The sequence below is a fragment of the Hyla sarda genome, chromosome 2 (assembly GCF_029499605.1).
Source record: "Hyla sarda isolate aHylSar1 chromosome 2, aHylSar1.hap1, whole genome shotgun sequence".
Taxonomy (NCBI): Eukaryota; Metazoa; Chordata; class Amphibia; order Anura; family Hylidae; genus Hyla; species Hyla sarda.
In genome coordinates, this window is record NC_079190.1 from 106175565 (window position 1) to 106190141 (window position 14577).

At 42.4% G+C, this 14577-nt stretch overlaps 1 protein-coding gene across 1 annotated transcript in view; it reads left to right on the forward strand.

Moving 5' to 3' along the window:
* The window catches only part of LOC130357395 (uncharacterized), a 57771-nt gene that overhangs the window by 34626 nt on the left and 8568 nt on the right, over nucleotides 1–14577 (forward strand). The window lies entirely within an intron of this gene.

A 14577-nucleotide genomic window follows, 5' to 3' on the forward strand; every position in this document is an offset into this window, starting at 1 on the left:
TCTTCTGAGACCTGTAGTGCGCCAGCAGAGCACTTTCCACGCCCATATGGGGTGTTTTCTGAATCGGGAGAAATTGGGCTTCAAATTTTGGGGGGATTTTCTGCTATTACCCTTTTTAAAAAAATGTAATGTTTTGGGTAAAACAAGCATTTTAGGAAAAAAAATTATTTTATTTTACATATGCAAAAGTCGTGAAACACCTGTGGGGTATTAAGGTTCACTTTACCCCTTGTTACGTTCCCCGAGGGGTCTAGTTTCCAAAATGGTATGCCATGTGTTTTTTTTTTTTTTTGCTGTTCTGGCACCATAGGGGCTTCCTAAAGGTGACATGCCCCCCAAAAACCATTTGTTGCTCCTTCCCTTCTGAGCCCTCTACTGTGCCCGCCGAACACTTTACATAGACATATGAGGTATGTCCTTACTCGAGAAAAATTGGGTTTCAAATACAAGTAAAATTTTTCTCCTTTTTACCCCTTGCAAAAATTCTAAAATTGGGTCTACAAGAACATGTGAGTGTAAAAAATGAAGATTGTGAATTTTCTCCTTCACTTTGCTGCTATTCCTGTGAAACACCTAAAGGGTTAAAATGCTGACTGAATGTCATTTTTAATACTTTGGGGGTGCAGTTTTTATAATGGGGTCATTTGTGGGGTATTTCTAATATGAAGACCCTTCAAATCCACTTCAAAACTGAACTGGTCACTGAAAAATAGTGAGTTTGAAAATTTTGTGAAAAATTTGAAAATTGCTGCTGAACTTTGAAGCCCTCTGATGTCTTCCAAAAGTAAAAACATGTCAACTTTATGATGCAAACATAAAGTAGACATATTGTCTATATGAATCAATATATAATTTATTTGGTATGTCTATTTTCCTTACAAGCAGAGAGCTTCAAAGTAAAAAAAAAAAAAAGAGAAATTTTCTAATTTTTCATGAAATTTGTGATGCAAGAATCGACAAAAATTTACCACTATGATAAAGTCGAATATGTCATGGAAAAAGAATCCCGGAATAAAATTAATAAGTAAAAGCATCCCAGAGTTATTAATGCTTAAAGTGACAGTGGTGATTATGATGCAAACATAAAGTAGACATATTTTATATGCGAACCAAAAAAAAGTTTTTGGGAATATCCATTTTCCTTACAAGCAGAGAGCTTCAAAGTTACAAAAATGCAAAATTTTTAATTTTGTCATCAAATTTTGGGATTTTTCACCAAGAAAGGATGCAAGTTACCACAAAAATTTACCACTATGTTAAAGTAGAATATGTCACGAAAAAACATTCTCGGAATCAGAATGATAACTAAAAGCATCCCAGAGTTATTAATGTTTAAAATGACAGTGGTCAGAATTGCAAAAAATGGCCAAGTCTTTAAGGTGAAAAAGGGCTAAGTCCTTAAGGGGTAAAAAGAGCAGTCCGTGACAGACAGCCTAGAAATCTCAAAGAACTGGAAGACTTTTGTAAGGAAGAATGGGCAAAGATACCTCAAGCAAGAATTGAAAGACTCTTGGCTGGCTACAAAGAGCGTTTACAAGCTGTGATACTTGCCAAAGGGGGCAGTACAAGATATTGACTCTACAGGGTGCCCAAACTTTTGCAGACACCATTTTTTTGTTTTCTTTTATTTTGAAAGTGTAAATGATGGAAATAAAATCTAACTTTTGTTGACATATTATAAGAATGTCTAATCTGTAATTTGATGCCTTTTGGGGATTTTCCCCATCTTTCCTTGGCTTCTTTATGCACATTAATACAAATTTTTACCTGGGGTGCCCAAACTTTTTACCCCCACTGCAGATAGAGTATCTCACATACGTCAGTACATCCTTTACATTTTTGTGAATGTTTATTATATCTTTTCATGTAACAATGTAAAGTAGTGAGTGCACAGCCTGTATAACAGGGTTTAATGTTGTGTCCTCTGAAAATAACTCAACACACAGCCATTAATGTCTAAACCTTGGCAACAAAAGTGAGTACACCCCTAAGTGAATATCCAAATTGGGCCCCAAAGTGCCACACAGATGCTCAATAGGGTTTAGGTCTGGAGACATGCCTGACCAGTCCATCACCTATACCCTCAGCTTCTCTAGCAATGCAGTGTTTATCTTGGAGGTGTGTTTGGGGTTGTTATCATGTTAGAATACTGCCCTGCAGCCCAGTCTCTGAATGGAGGAGATTATGCTCTTCAGTATGTCACAGTACATTTTGCCCTTTATGGTTCCCTCAATGATCTGTAGGTCCACAGTGCCAGCAGCACTCATGCGGACCCGGCCATGACAATCTTACTAACATGCTTGACTGTAGGCTAGACACACTTGTCTTTGTACTAATTGCCTGGTTACCGCCACATTCTTGACACCATCTGAACCAAATACATTTATGTTTTTGCTTCCAGTAATCATGTGCTTCATCTTTAGAAGAGACTTCCTTATGGGACAGCCACCATGCAGACCAATTTGATGCAGTGTGCAGCATATGGTCTATACACTGACAGGCTGCTCCCACCCCTTCAACCTCTGCAGCAATGCTGGCAGCACTCATGCAGCTATTTTCCAAAGACAACCTTTGGATATTATGCTCAGCATGTGTATTTAACGTCTTTGGCAAACCATGGCGAAACCTAAAAGGTAAAACCTCTGTATGATCTCATGGTCCACCATGCTGCAGCTCAGTTTCTAAATCATCTTTATGTAGAACAACATTTTTTTTTTCAAATCCTTACAGAGTTCGTTGCCATGATGTGCCATGTTGAACTTCCAGTGACAAGTATTATAGAGTGTAAGAGCGAAATCAAATTTAAGACAACTGCTCCCTGTTCCCACCTGAGACCTTGTAACACTAACGAGTCATATGACACCGGGGAGAGAAAATTTAGGGAACATTTTGACATTTCCACCAAGGGGTGTAATGGCTGGTGGACTTATTACTGATTAACTGGTCATAGACATGAGATATATCTATGCAGATTATTGGCAGATACAACTAGATGATGTGGTCATATGGAGGAGGATAGGTTAACTTTTTTGTTACAATGATGAGTACAGTAACCCCCCGACATGCGATGGCCCCGACATATGATAAAATCGACATACGATGGCTTCTCAGATGCCATCGCATGTCGATGTCAGCATCGACATACGATGCTTTTATATGTCGGGGCCATCGCATTAACTGCTATCCGACAGCGCAAAATGCTTAAGCTGCTGTCGGATAGCAGTTTAAGCATCCTGGACAGGTTTGCTTACCTATCCCCACTGCTCCGGGTCCACTTCGCAATCCTCCTGCGTCTTCTGCATCTTCTCCAGGGTCCGGGCCTCGCTTTCCGGCGTCGTTATTACGTCACTACGCACGCCGTGCCGGCGCAGCAGCGTAATAACGTCCCCAGAAAGCGAGGCCCGGACCCTGCAGAAGATGCGGAAGACGCCGGATGATCCCGAAGAAGACACCGGAGCAGCGGGACAGCATTGGGAGCGGTGAGGACGCTGTCCGGAGCGGCGGGGACAGGTGAGTGTAACTTGCGATGGGTCGTTTGGAACGAATTACCATCGTATGTTGAGGGACCACTGTACTTTCTACTTATTTTTTTTTATTAGAATATTGTATAGACTGCATCAATTTCCTGGATCTACCGGTTTATAAGGAAGGGAATATACTTATTTTTAACAGGTTAATTGCAAGTTTTCTAGAATTCTCAATCTTCCTTTATGATCCTTAGTTAAATAATAATCCAAAGAGTCAGTTTAAGTAAAAAAATGTTTATACATTTTTAAACAGGGACCAATTTATGTAGGCGGGCAGGGACCTTAAAATATAGCTGACAATATGAAAAAATTATAAAAGGGCCATTTAATTGGAAAAATAATATCTTTTTTATAATTAATTTTGTTAAAATTTTTATTAGTAATGTATTTTAATTATGTGTTTAATAACTTGTAATAATTTTTTACATTTTTTGGGTACTACTATCTATCACTGAAGAGATAGAAGTTCGGCTTCATAAACAAATAGAGAGGGCTGCCCGGGCAGGTACAGTGGTAATAATGGGAGATTTTAACTATCCAGATATAGATTGGGGTCGGGGGCTGGCTAAAACTACCAAGGGGCGTCAATTCCTAAATTTATTGCAGGATAATTTTATGGGCCAGTTTGTGGAGGACCCAACAAGAAGTGATGCCTTGTTGGATCTGATTATTTCCAACAACGCAGAGCTGGTTGGTAATGTAACTGTGCGGGAAAACCTTGGTAATAGCGACCACAATATAGTTACTTTTGACTTAAAATGTAGAAAACAAAGACAGGCGGGGAAGGCAAAAACATATAACTTTAAAAAGGCAAATTTCCCTGGGCTGAGGGCTGCACTACAGGACATAGACTGGGGGGAGGTGTTGTCAAATACTGATACAGAAGGTAAATGGGACATCTTTAAATCAACTCTAAATAACTATACAGCTAAATATTTACCAAAGGGGAACAAATTTAAACGATTAAAACTAAATCCTACATGGCTGACAAATGATGTTAAAAGAGCAATAAACAACAAAAAAATAGCCTTCAAAAAATACAAATCTGATGGGTCAGCGATAACATTTAAACAGTACAAAGAGCTTAATAAAATCTGTAAAAATGTAATAAAAACAGCAAAAATTCTAAACGAGAGACAGGTGGCCAAAGAAAGCAAAACTAATCCTAAATATTTTTTTAGATATATAAATGCAAAAAAACCAAGGACAGAGCATGTAGGACCCCTTAATAATGATAATGGGGAGGTTGTCACAGGCGATAAAGAGAAGGCGGAGCTACTGAATGGGTTCTTTAGTTCTGTATACACTATGGAAAAAGGAGCTGACATTGGCCAGGTCAGTGCTGGTAACACATCATGTAATGTACTGAACTGACTTAATGTAGAGATGGTACAAGGTAAGTTAAGTAATTTAAATGTAAGCAAATCTCCAGGGCCAGATGGATTGCACCCAAGAGTTCTTAGAGAGGTAAGTTCAGTAATATCTGTACCCCTGTTCATGATATTTAGAGATTCTCTGGTGTCTGGTATTGTGCCAAGGGACTGGCGCAAGGCGAATGTGGTGCCAATCTTCAAAAAGGGCTCTAGGTCTTCCCCAGGAAACTATAGACCGGTAAGTTTAACGTGCATTGTGGGTAAATTGTTTGAAGGACTTATAAGGGATTACATACAGGAATACATAGGGGATAATAGTATTATAAGTGATAGCCAGCATGGGTTTACTAAGGATAGAAGTTGTCAAACCAATCTAATTTGCTTTTATGAAGAGGTGAGTAGAAGCCTTGACAGAGGAATGGCTGTGGATATAGTGTTTCTGGATTTTGCTAAAGCGTTTGATACTGTCCCTCATAGACGTCTGACAGGTAAGTTAAGGTCTTTGGGCTTGGAAACTTTAGTTTGTAACTGGATTGAACACTGGCTCATGGATCGTACCCAGAGAGTGGTGGTCAATGATTCGTACTCTGATTGGTCCCCGGTTATTAGTGGTGTACCCCAAGGTTCAGTACTGGGCCCGCTGTTGTTAAATTTATTTATCAATAATATAGAGGATGGTATTAACAGCTCTGTTTCTATCTTTGCAGATGACACCAAGCTTTGTAGCACGGTACAGTCTATAGAGGATGTGTATAAGTTACAGGATGACTTGGATAGACTAAGTGTCTGGGCATCCACTTGGCAAATGAGGTTCAATGTGGATAAATGTAAAGTTATGCATCTGGGTACTAATAACATGCATGCATCGTATGTCTTAGGGGGATTAAACTGGCAGAGTCACTGGTAGAGAAGGATCTGGGTGTACTTGTAGATCACAGACTACAGAACAGCATGCAATGTCAGGCTGCTGCTTCCAAAGCCGGCAGGATATTGTCATGTATCAAAAGAGGCATGGACTCAAGGGACAGGGACATAATACTCCCCCTTTATAAAGCATTGGTACGGCCTCACCTGGAATATGCTGTTCAGTTTTGGGCACCTGTCCATAAAAGGGACACTGCGGAGTTGGAAAGGGTGCAGAGACGCGCGACTAAACTAATATGGGGCATGGATCATCTTAGCTATGAGGAGCGATTAAAGGAGTTACAATTGTTTAGTCTTGAGAAGAGACGTTTAAGGGGGGATATGATAAACGTATATAAGTATATTAATGGCCCATACAAAAAATATGGAGAAAAACTGTTCCAGGTTAACCCCCCCCAAAGGACGAGGGGGCACTCCCTCCGTCTGGAGAAAAAAAAGTTTAGTCTCAAGGGGCGACACGCCTTCTTTACCGTGAGGACTGTGAATTTATGGAACAGTCTACCTCAGGAACTGGTCACAGCAGGAACAATTAACAGCTTTAAAACAGGATTAGATACATTCCTGGAACAAAATAACATTAATGCTTATGAAGAAATATAAAATCCCATCCCTTCCCCAATATCGCGCCACACCCCTACCCCTTAATTCCCTGGTTGAACTTGATGGACATATGTCTTTTTTCGACCGTACTAACTATGTAACTATGTACTACTACTAGTACCTGTACTAATAGGCAGATCGCCCCGGATGTCACTGCTGAGATAAGGAGCGGCTCACTACAGCGCACTGCATCTCTGCTGTGAACTCCAGGCTGGCCAATGATGTGAATATAAATTCACATCACTGATTCATATTTAATGCACAGAGTGGGGATTGGCCGGATAGTGCCAGCCAATCACTGCTCTCAGCGGGAAATTTGAATCAGTGATGTGAATTTATATTCACAACACTGACCGGCCCAGAGGATAATGCAGAGATGCGGAGCACAGGAGAAAGCCACGCCGCATCGCAGAAGGAGGAAGGACAATCGCATCGGGTGTCAGGAGTGACACCTACTGTGATCTGTCCTTAATTGCAGGTACTACTGCTCCCAACATGGAGCACACTCTGCTTCATGCTCGGAGCTGTAGTACCTACATTAATAGACAGATCGCTCCCGTATAAGTTATAGAAGCAGGCGGCCGGCCGCACTTCTCTGGTCCCCTGCCCGCACTGTATCCTTCTGTGATGTGCAGTCCTTTCTCATCAGCCGGTTGAAGCCGGCAACTCCCCGGCCTCCAGTTCTCCCTGCCCATCTCACCCAGCAGGTGGTTTGGACCCAGCAGCACCAGCTGAGCAGGTGAACTTCTGGGTGAGATGAGGCTGTTCTACCAACCTTAGCAACCCAGTAGCAGCAGCAGTCACCATTAGCAGCTGGCCCGCATGGTGGTAGACTACATGGGGTCCGTTGGTGCTTCCGACTGCATGAGCACCGACGACCCCGAGGAGTACTGGTTTGCCAGGCTGGACACCTGCCTGGAGCTCGCTCAGTATGCGCTAGAGTTACAGTCCTGTCCCCCCCCCCCTCCAGCGTACTGTCTGAGTGGACATTCAGCGCGGCAGGTGGGGTGGTCACAGACAAGCAGACCTTTCTGTCCACAGACAGTCCTGGATCGGCGGCGACTTCTTGGCCCCCACTGTCGGTTCTGGGCACTGAAAGGTCCCTTGTCAATCCCTCTCCTTGGCTCTCCCTCCAATAATACCAGAATATTTACCCTGTATAGGACCTTCCTAAGGTCATGTAATATGGCATGTGCTATGTGTGATCACATGATATAACCAGAGTTCCATGGGCACAGGTAACCACAGGCAACCAGCTACCAATGGGCTTTAGTCCAGCCCCCTGATATATAAGGGGTTGTAGTCTCCACATTGTCTTGATTCCTGGACCTAAAAGCAAGCACAAGTACTGTACAAGCCAAGTCCATCATATCTAGGCCACAGCCTTTAAACCTGCAGACACATCAAATCTGTTGTACAAGCCAAGTCTCCACTGTCCCTACCAAGTGATAACAGTAATACAGTGGTCTGCATCATTTTTATAATAACTACAAGTCCAAACAAGCCTGAGAGATTCCCTGTGTCCCGTTCACCTCTGTGGAAGTTATCTATTTGTAAAGACTGTTTTCTGTCTTCTTCACAAATAAAGTTCAAGTTGCATCAAAACCTGCTTTGGACTCTTATTCATCATATGCCATTTTTTGGCTGATTGCTGGCGATACATTACACCAAACAACCATTAGGGGTTAACAACATCTTGCCCCAGGGGTTAAGACCATCTGATCCCACCACTAACTGCAACAACCGTGGCCCTGCCGATAACCATGGTAGTCAACACATACGCACTTAGCGCTTTTACATTTTTTTCCTGTTAAACTCATAGGGGACAGTTATTGTTATAGGCCATAAATACCTCCAGGCTGTGTCATTAAGCCACTATATGATCTCCTCATGCTGCTGGCACATAAAATGAAACTGTTAATGTTCATCTAGTTAAAAACTTCAATTTAAAAAAATATCCTTCATTTTTTCAATTGTGAGGCCCTATGGTCCTGTCAGGCTGCTGCCACCTCAAGCCTGAGTGATTCTGCCACTATGTGGTCTACTCATGCTGCTGCCACCTCAAGCCTGAGTGATTCTGCCACTATATGGTCTCCTGCTGCTGCCACCATGCTGAGTGATTCGGACACTATATAGTCTCCTACTGCTACTGCCTCCAGGCTGACTGATTTAGCCACTATATGGTCTCCTACTGCTACTGCCACCATGCTGAGAGATTTTGCCACTATATGGTCTCCTACTGTTGCTGCCACAAGGCTGAGTGATTCTGCCACTATATGGTCCCCTACTGCCACCATGCCGATTCAGCCACTATATGGTCTACTCATGCTGCAGCCACCTCAAGCCTGAGTGATTCTGCCACTATATGGTCTCCTACTGCTGCTGCCACCAGGCTGAGTGATTCTGCCACTAAAAGGTCAACTCATGCTGCCGCCACCTCAAGCCTGAGTCATTCAGCCACTATATGGTTTACTCATGCAACTGCCACCTCAATCCTGTGTCATTATGCCACTATATGGTCTACTCATCCTGCTGCCACTTAAATCCTGTGTCATTCTGCCACTATATGGTCTACTCATGCTGCTGTCAACTCCAGGCTGAGTTATTCAGCCACTATATGGTCTACTCATGCTGTTGTTAACTCCAGGCTGAGTCATTCAGACACTATATGGTCTACTCATGCTGCTGCCACATAAAACCTATGTCCTTCAGCCACTATATTGTCTACTCATTATGCTGCCACCTCAATCCTGTGTCATTCTGCCACTATATGGTCTACTCATGCTGCTGCCACATAAAGCCTATGTCATTCTGCCGCTAAATGGTCTACTCCTTATGCTGTCACTTTAATCCTGTGTCATTATGCCAATATATAATCTACTCATCCTGCTGCCACCTAAAGCAAGTGTCATTCTGCCACTATATGGTCTACTCATGCTGCTGTCAACTCTGGACTGAGTCATTCAGCCACTATATGGTCTACTCCTGCTGCTGTCAACTCCAGGCTGAGTCATTCAGCCACTACATGGTCTACTCATGCTGCTGCCACTAAAGCCTATGTCCTTCTGCCACTATAGGGTCTACTCATGCTGCTGCCACCTCAATCCTGTGTCATTATGCCACTATATGGTCTACTCATCCTGCTGCCACCTAAAGCCCATGTCATTCTTCCGCTATATGGTCTACTCCTTATGCTGCCACCTCAATCCTGTGTCATTATGCCACTATATGATCTACTCATCCTGCTGCCATCTAAAGCCTGTGTCATTCAGTTAAAAACTGCCAAGGAGCAGGAAAACACCAAAAAGGAGTGAAAAAACACCAGAAGGATTTAAAAATCAACAGGCTCCAGAATGTTAAACAGATTTGTAAATTATTTCTGTTAAAAAATCTTAATCCTTTCAGTACTTATGAACTGCTGAAGTTGAGTTATTCTTTTCTGTCTAAGTGCTCTCTGATGACACGTGTCTCGGGAACCACCCAGTTTTGGAAGCAAATCCCCATAGCAAACCTCTTCTACTCTGTGCAGTTCCCAGGACAAGCAGAGATGTCAGCAGAGAGCACTGTTGCCAGATAGAAAACAACAACTCAACTTCAGCAGCTGATAATTATTGAAAGGATTAAGATTTTTTTTATAGAATTACTTTACAAATCTGTTTAACTTTTCTGGAGCCAGTTGATGTAAAAAAAAAAAAAGTTTTTTTCCTGGAATATCCCTTTAATGTTACAATTGATTTAATATTATAAAACAAAGGGTTGATAACAGTGTTCCACCACACTTTAACATATGTGGTAAATAATGTAAATTTGTATCTACTCCTATATGGGGATGATTTGGGGGGATATTGGTCTGTGTGCATTGTTTTTAACCCCTTAAGGATGCAGCTCATTTTCACCTTAAGGACTTAGCCCTTTTTTGCAATTCTGACCACTGTCACTTTATATATTAATAACTCTGGGATGCTTTTACCTTTCATTCTGATTCAGAGATACTTTTTTCATGACATATTCTACTTTAACATAGTCGTACATTTTCATCGTTACTTGCATCCTTTCTTGGTGAAAAACCCCCAAATTTCAAGAAAATTTTGAAAATGTAGCATTTTTCTAACTTTGAAGCTCTCTGCCTGTAAGGAAATTAAATATTCCTAATACATTATATATTGATTCACATACAATATGTCTACTTTATGTTGGCATCATAAAGTTGAAATGTTTTTACTTTGGGAAGACATTAGAGGGCTTCAAAGTTCAGCAGCAATTTTCAAATTTTTCCAAAAATTTCCAAAATCTGAATTTTTAAGGGACCAGTAAAGTTTAAAGTGGATTTGAGGGGCTTTCATATTAGAAATACCCCATAAATTACCCCATTATAAAAACTGCACCCAAAGTATTCAAAATGACATTCAGAAAGTTTGTTAATCCTTTAGGTGTTTCACAGTAATAGCAGCAAAGTGAAGGAGAAAATTCAAAATCTTCATTTTTTACACTTGCATTTTCTTGTAGAGCCATTTTTTAAATTTTTACAAGGGGTAAAAGGAGTTAAATCACCCCAAAATTTGTAAACCCATTTCTCTCGAGTAAGGAAATACCTCATAAGTGGATGTAAAGTGCTCTGTGTATGCAGAAGGGAAGGAGCGACAATGGGATTTTGGAGAGGGGATTTTGTTGAAATGGTTTTTGGGGGGCATGTCGCATTTAGGAAGCCCCTATTGTGCCAGAACAGCAAAATAAAATCCTACATGGCATACTATTTTGGAAACTACACCCCTCATGGAACGTAACAAGGGGTACAGTGAGCCTTAACACCCCACAGATGTTTGACGATATTTTGTTAAAGTCGGATGTGTAAATAAAAAAAAAATGTTTTTCACTAAAATGCAGTTTTCCCCAAATTTCACATTTTTACAAGGTGTAATAGGAGAAAATGCTCCCAAAAATTTGTAACCCCATTTCTTCTGAGGAAATACCCCATATGTGGACATCAAGTGCAATACGGGCGCACTACAATGCTCAGAAGAGAAGGAGCCCCATTTGGCTTTTGGAAAGCAAATTTTGCCAAAATGGTTTTTGGGGGGCATGTCACATTTAGGAAGCCCCTATGGTGCCAGAACAGCAAAAAAAAAAAAAAAAAAACACATGCCACACTTTTTTTGGAAACTAGACTCCTCGAGGAACGTTACAAGGGGTACAGTGAGCCTTAACACCCCACAGATGTTTGACGACTTTTCATTAAAGTCGATGTGTAAAAGAAACAAAATCTTTTTTTTCACTAAAGTGCTGTTTTTTCCCCAAATTTTACATTTTTACAAAGGGTAATAGAAGAAAATGCCCCCCAAAATTTGTAACCCCATTTCTACTGAGTATGGAAATACCCCATGTGTGGATGTAAAGTGCTCTGCTGGAGAACTACAATTCTCAGAAGAGAAGGAGCGCCATTGGGCTTTTGGAGAAAGAATTTGTTTGGAATGGAAGTCAGGGGCCATGTGCATTTACAAAGCCCCCCCCCATGGTGCCAGAACAGTGGACCCCCCACCTGTGACCCCATTTTGGAAACTACACCCCTCACAGAATTTAATAACTGGTGCAGTAAGTATTTACACCCCACTGGCGTTTTGCACAGCCCACTGTTCCAAAGATCTGTCAATGAAAAATAAAAATTTTCATTTTCACGGACAACTGTCAGACACCTGTGGGGTGTAAATGCTCACTGTACCCCTTATAACTTTATTAGAGGGGTGTAGTTTCCAAAATGGGGTCATATGTGGGGGATCCCAGTGTTCAGGCATCATGGGGGCTTTGTAAACATACGTGGCCTTCAATTCCTACAATTTTTCTCTCCAAAAGCCCAATGGCGCTCCTTCTCTTTTGGACATTGTAGTTCACCAGCAGAACGCTATACATCCACATATGGGGTATGTTCTTAAATGGGGTTACAAATTTTGGGGGCTTTTTTCCTATTTTCCTTTGTGAAAATGAAAAACTTAGGGTAACACCAGCATTTTAGTGAAAAATATATATTTTTTTCATTTTCCCATCCAACTTTAATGAAAATTTGTCAAACACCTGTGGGGTGTTAAGGCTCACTATACCTCTTGTTATGTTCCGTGAGTGGGTGTAGTTTCCAAAATGGGGTCACATGTGGGTAGTTATTTTTTTGCGTTTATGTCACACACACTGTAAATCAGCCACCCCTGTGCAAATCACCAATTTATGCCTCAAATTGTGCATCAGCAGAGCATTTTACGTCCACATATGGGGTATTTCTATACTCAGGAGAAATTCTGTTACAAATGTTGGGGGTCTTTTTTTCCTTTTACCTCTTGTGAATATGAAAAGTACGGGGCAACACCAGCATGTAAGTGTAATTTTTTTTTTTTTTTTACACTAACAGGCTGGTGTAGACCTGTTATTTTCCTTTTCATAAGGGGTAAAAAGAGAAAGAGCCCTCAAAATTTGTAAAGCAATTGCTCCTGAGTACAGAAATACCCCATATGTGACCCTAAACTGTTTCCTTGAAATACGACAGGGCTCCGAAGTGAGAGAGTGCCATGTGCATTTGAGTCCTAAATTAGAGATTTGCATAGGGGTGGACTCTGATGCAAGCGTTACAGTTGGTTCTGCTACCAAAAATATTCTACGTCAGTGATTCCCAAACAGGGTACCACAAGCTGTTACTAAACTCCCAGCATGCCTGGACAGTCAGTGGCTTTCCGGAAAAGCTGGGAGTTGCAAAAACTGCTGTACAATATGTTTTCCATTGTTATTGGGGGGGGGGGGGGGGCAGTGTAAGGGGGTGTATATGTAGTGTTTTACCCTTTATTATGTGTTAGTGTAGTGTAGTGTTTTTAGAGTACATTCACACAGGTGTGGGTTTGCGGTTAGTTTCCCGCTAGGAGTTTGAGCTGCGGCGGAAAATTTTCCACAGCTCAAACTTGAAGCAGGAAACTCAATGTAAACCTGCCCGTGTGAATGTACCCTGTACATTCACGTAGGGGGGTAGACCTCCCACTGTTGCAAAAGTACAACTCCCAGCATGCACTGACAGACCGTGCATGCTGGGAGCTGTACTTTAGCAACAGCTGGAGGCACACTGGTTGGAAAACCTTCAGTTAGGTTCTGTTACCTAACTCAGTATTTTCCAACCAGAGGGCCTCCAGCTGTTGCAAAACTACAACTCCCAGCATGTACTGATCGCCGAAGGGCATGCTGGGATATGTAGTTATACAACAGCTGGAGGTGCTCAACTACAACTCCCAGCATGCCGAGACAGCCATTTGCTGTCCGTGCATTCTGGGAGTTGTAATTTTGCAAGATTTAGAGGGTCAGTGTTTAGAGACCACTGCACAGTGATCTCCAAACTGTGGCCCTCCAGATGTTGCAAAACTACAAATCCCAGCATGCCCAGACAGCAAACTGCTGTGTGGGCATGCTGGGAGTTGAAGTTTTGCAAGACCTAGAGGGCCACAGTTTAGAGACCACTGCACAGTGATCTCCAAACTGTACCTCTCTAAATCTTACAAAACTACAAATCCCAGCATGCCCAAACAGCAAACAGCTGTCTGGGCATGCTAGGAGTTGTAGTTTTGCAACATCTGGAGGGCTACAGTTTAGAGACCACTGCATAGTGGTCTCCAAACTGTCGCCCTGCAGGTGTTGCTAGGCAACTACTCACCTCCTGCCGCCCACCGCTGCCGATCGCCGCCCGGTAAGGGATCTCAGCCACTGAGGCCACTCACATCACGGTTCCCCTGCTTTGCCCGGACTACCGTGGATGGGCAGAGCTGGGGAACCGAACTTTATCCCCCCCGCCCCCAATCTGCTATTGGTCAGCTGCTTCTGACCGACCAATAGCAGGGATAGGAGGGGTGTCCAATACACCCCAATCCCCCTTATTTTCCGGGTCACCGGAGACCCATATGACCCGGTATCGCCACAGATCGCCGGTCTCAGGACCCCCCTCAGCACTGTGCCAGGATATATGCTGAATGATTTCTGCAGGCATCCCGGTCTGGTCCCCAACGACCTAGCGGCGCGGACCGAAATTTCCACAGGTGTACCTGTACACCCTGCGTCCTTAAGGACTCAGGATGCATGGCGTATGCATACGCCCTGCGTCCTGAAGAGGTTAATTCAATATCAGTATGGTAGTT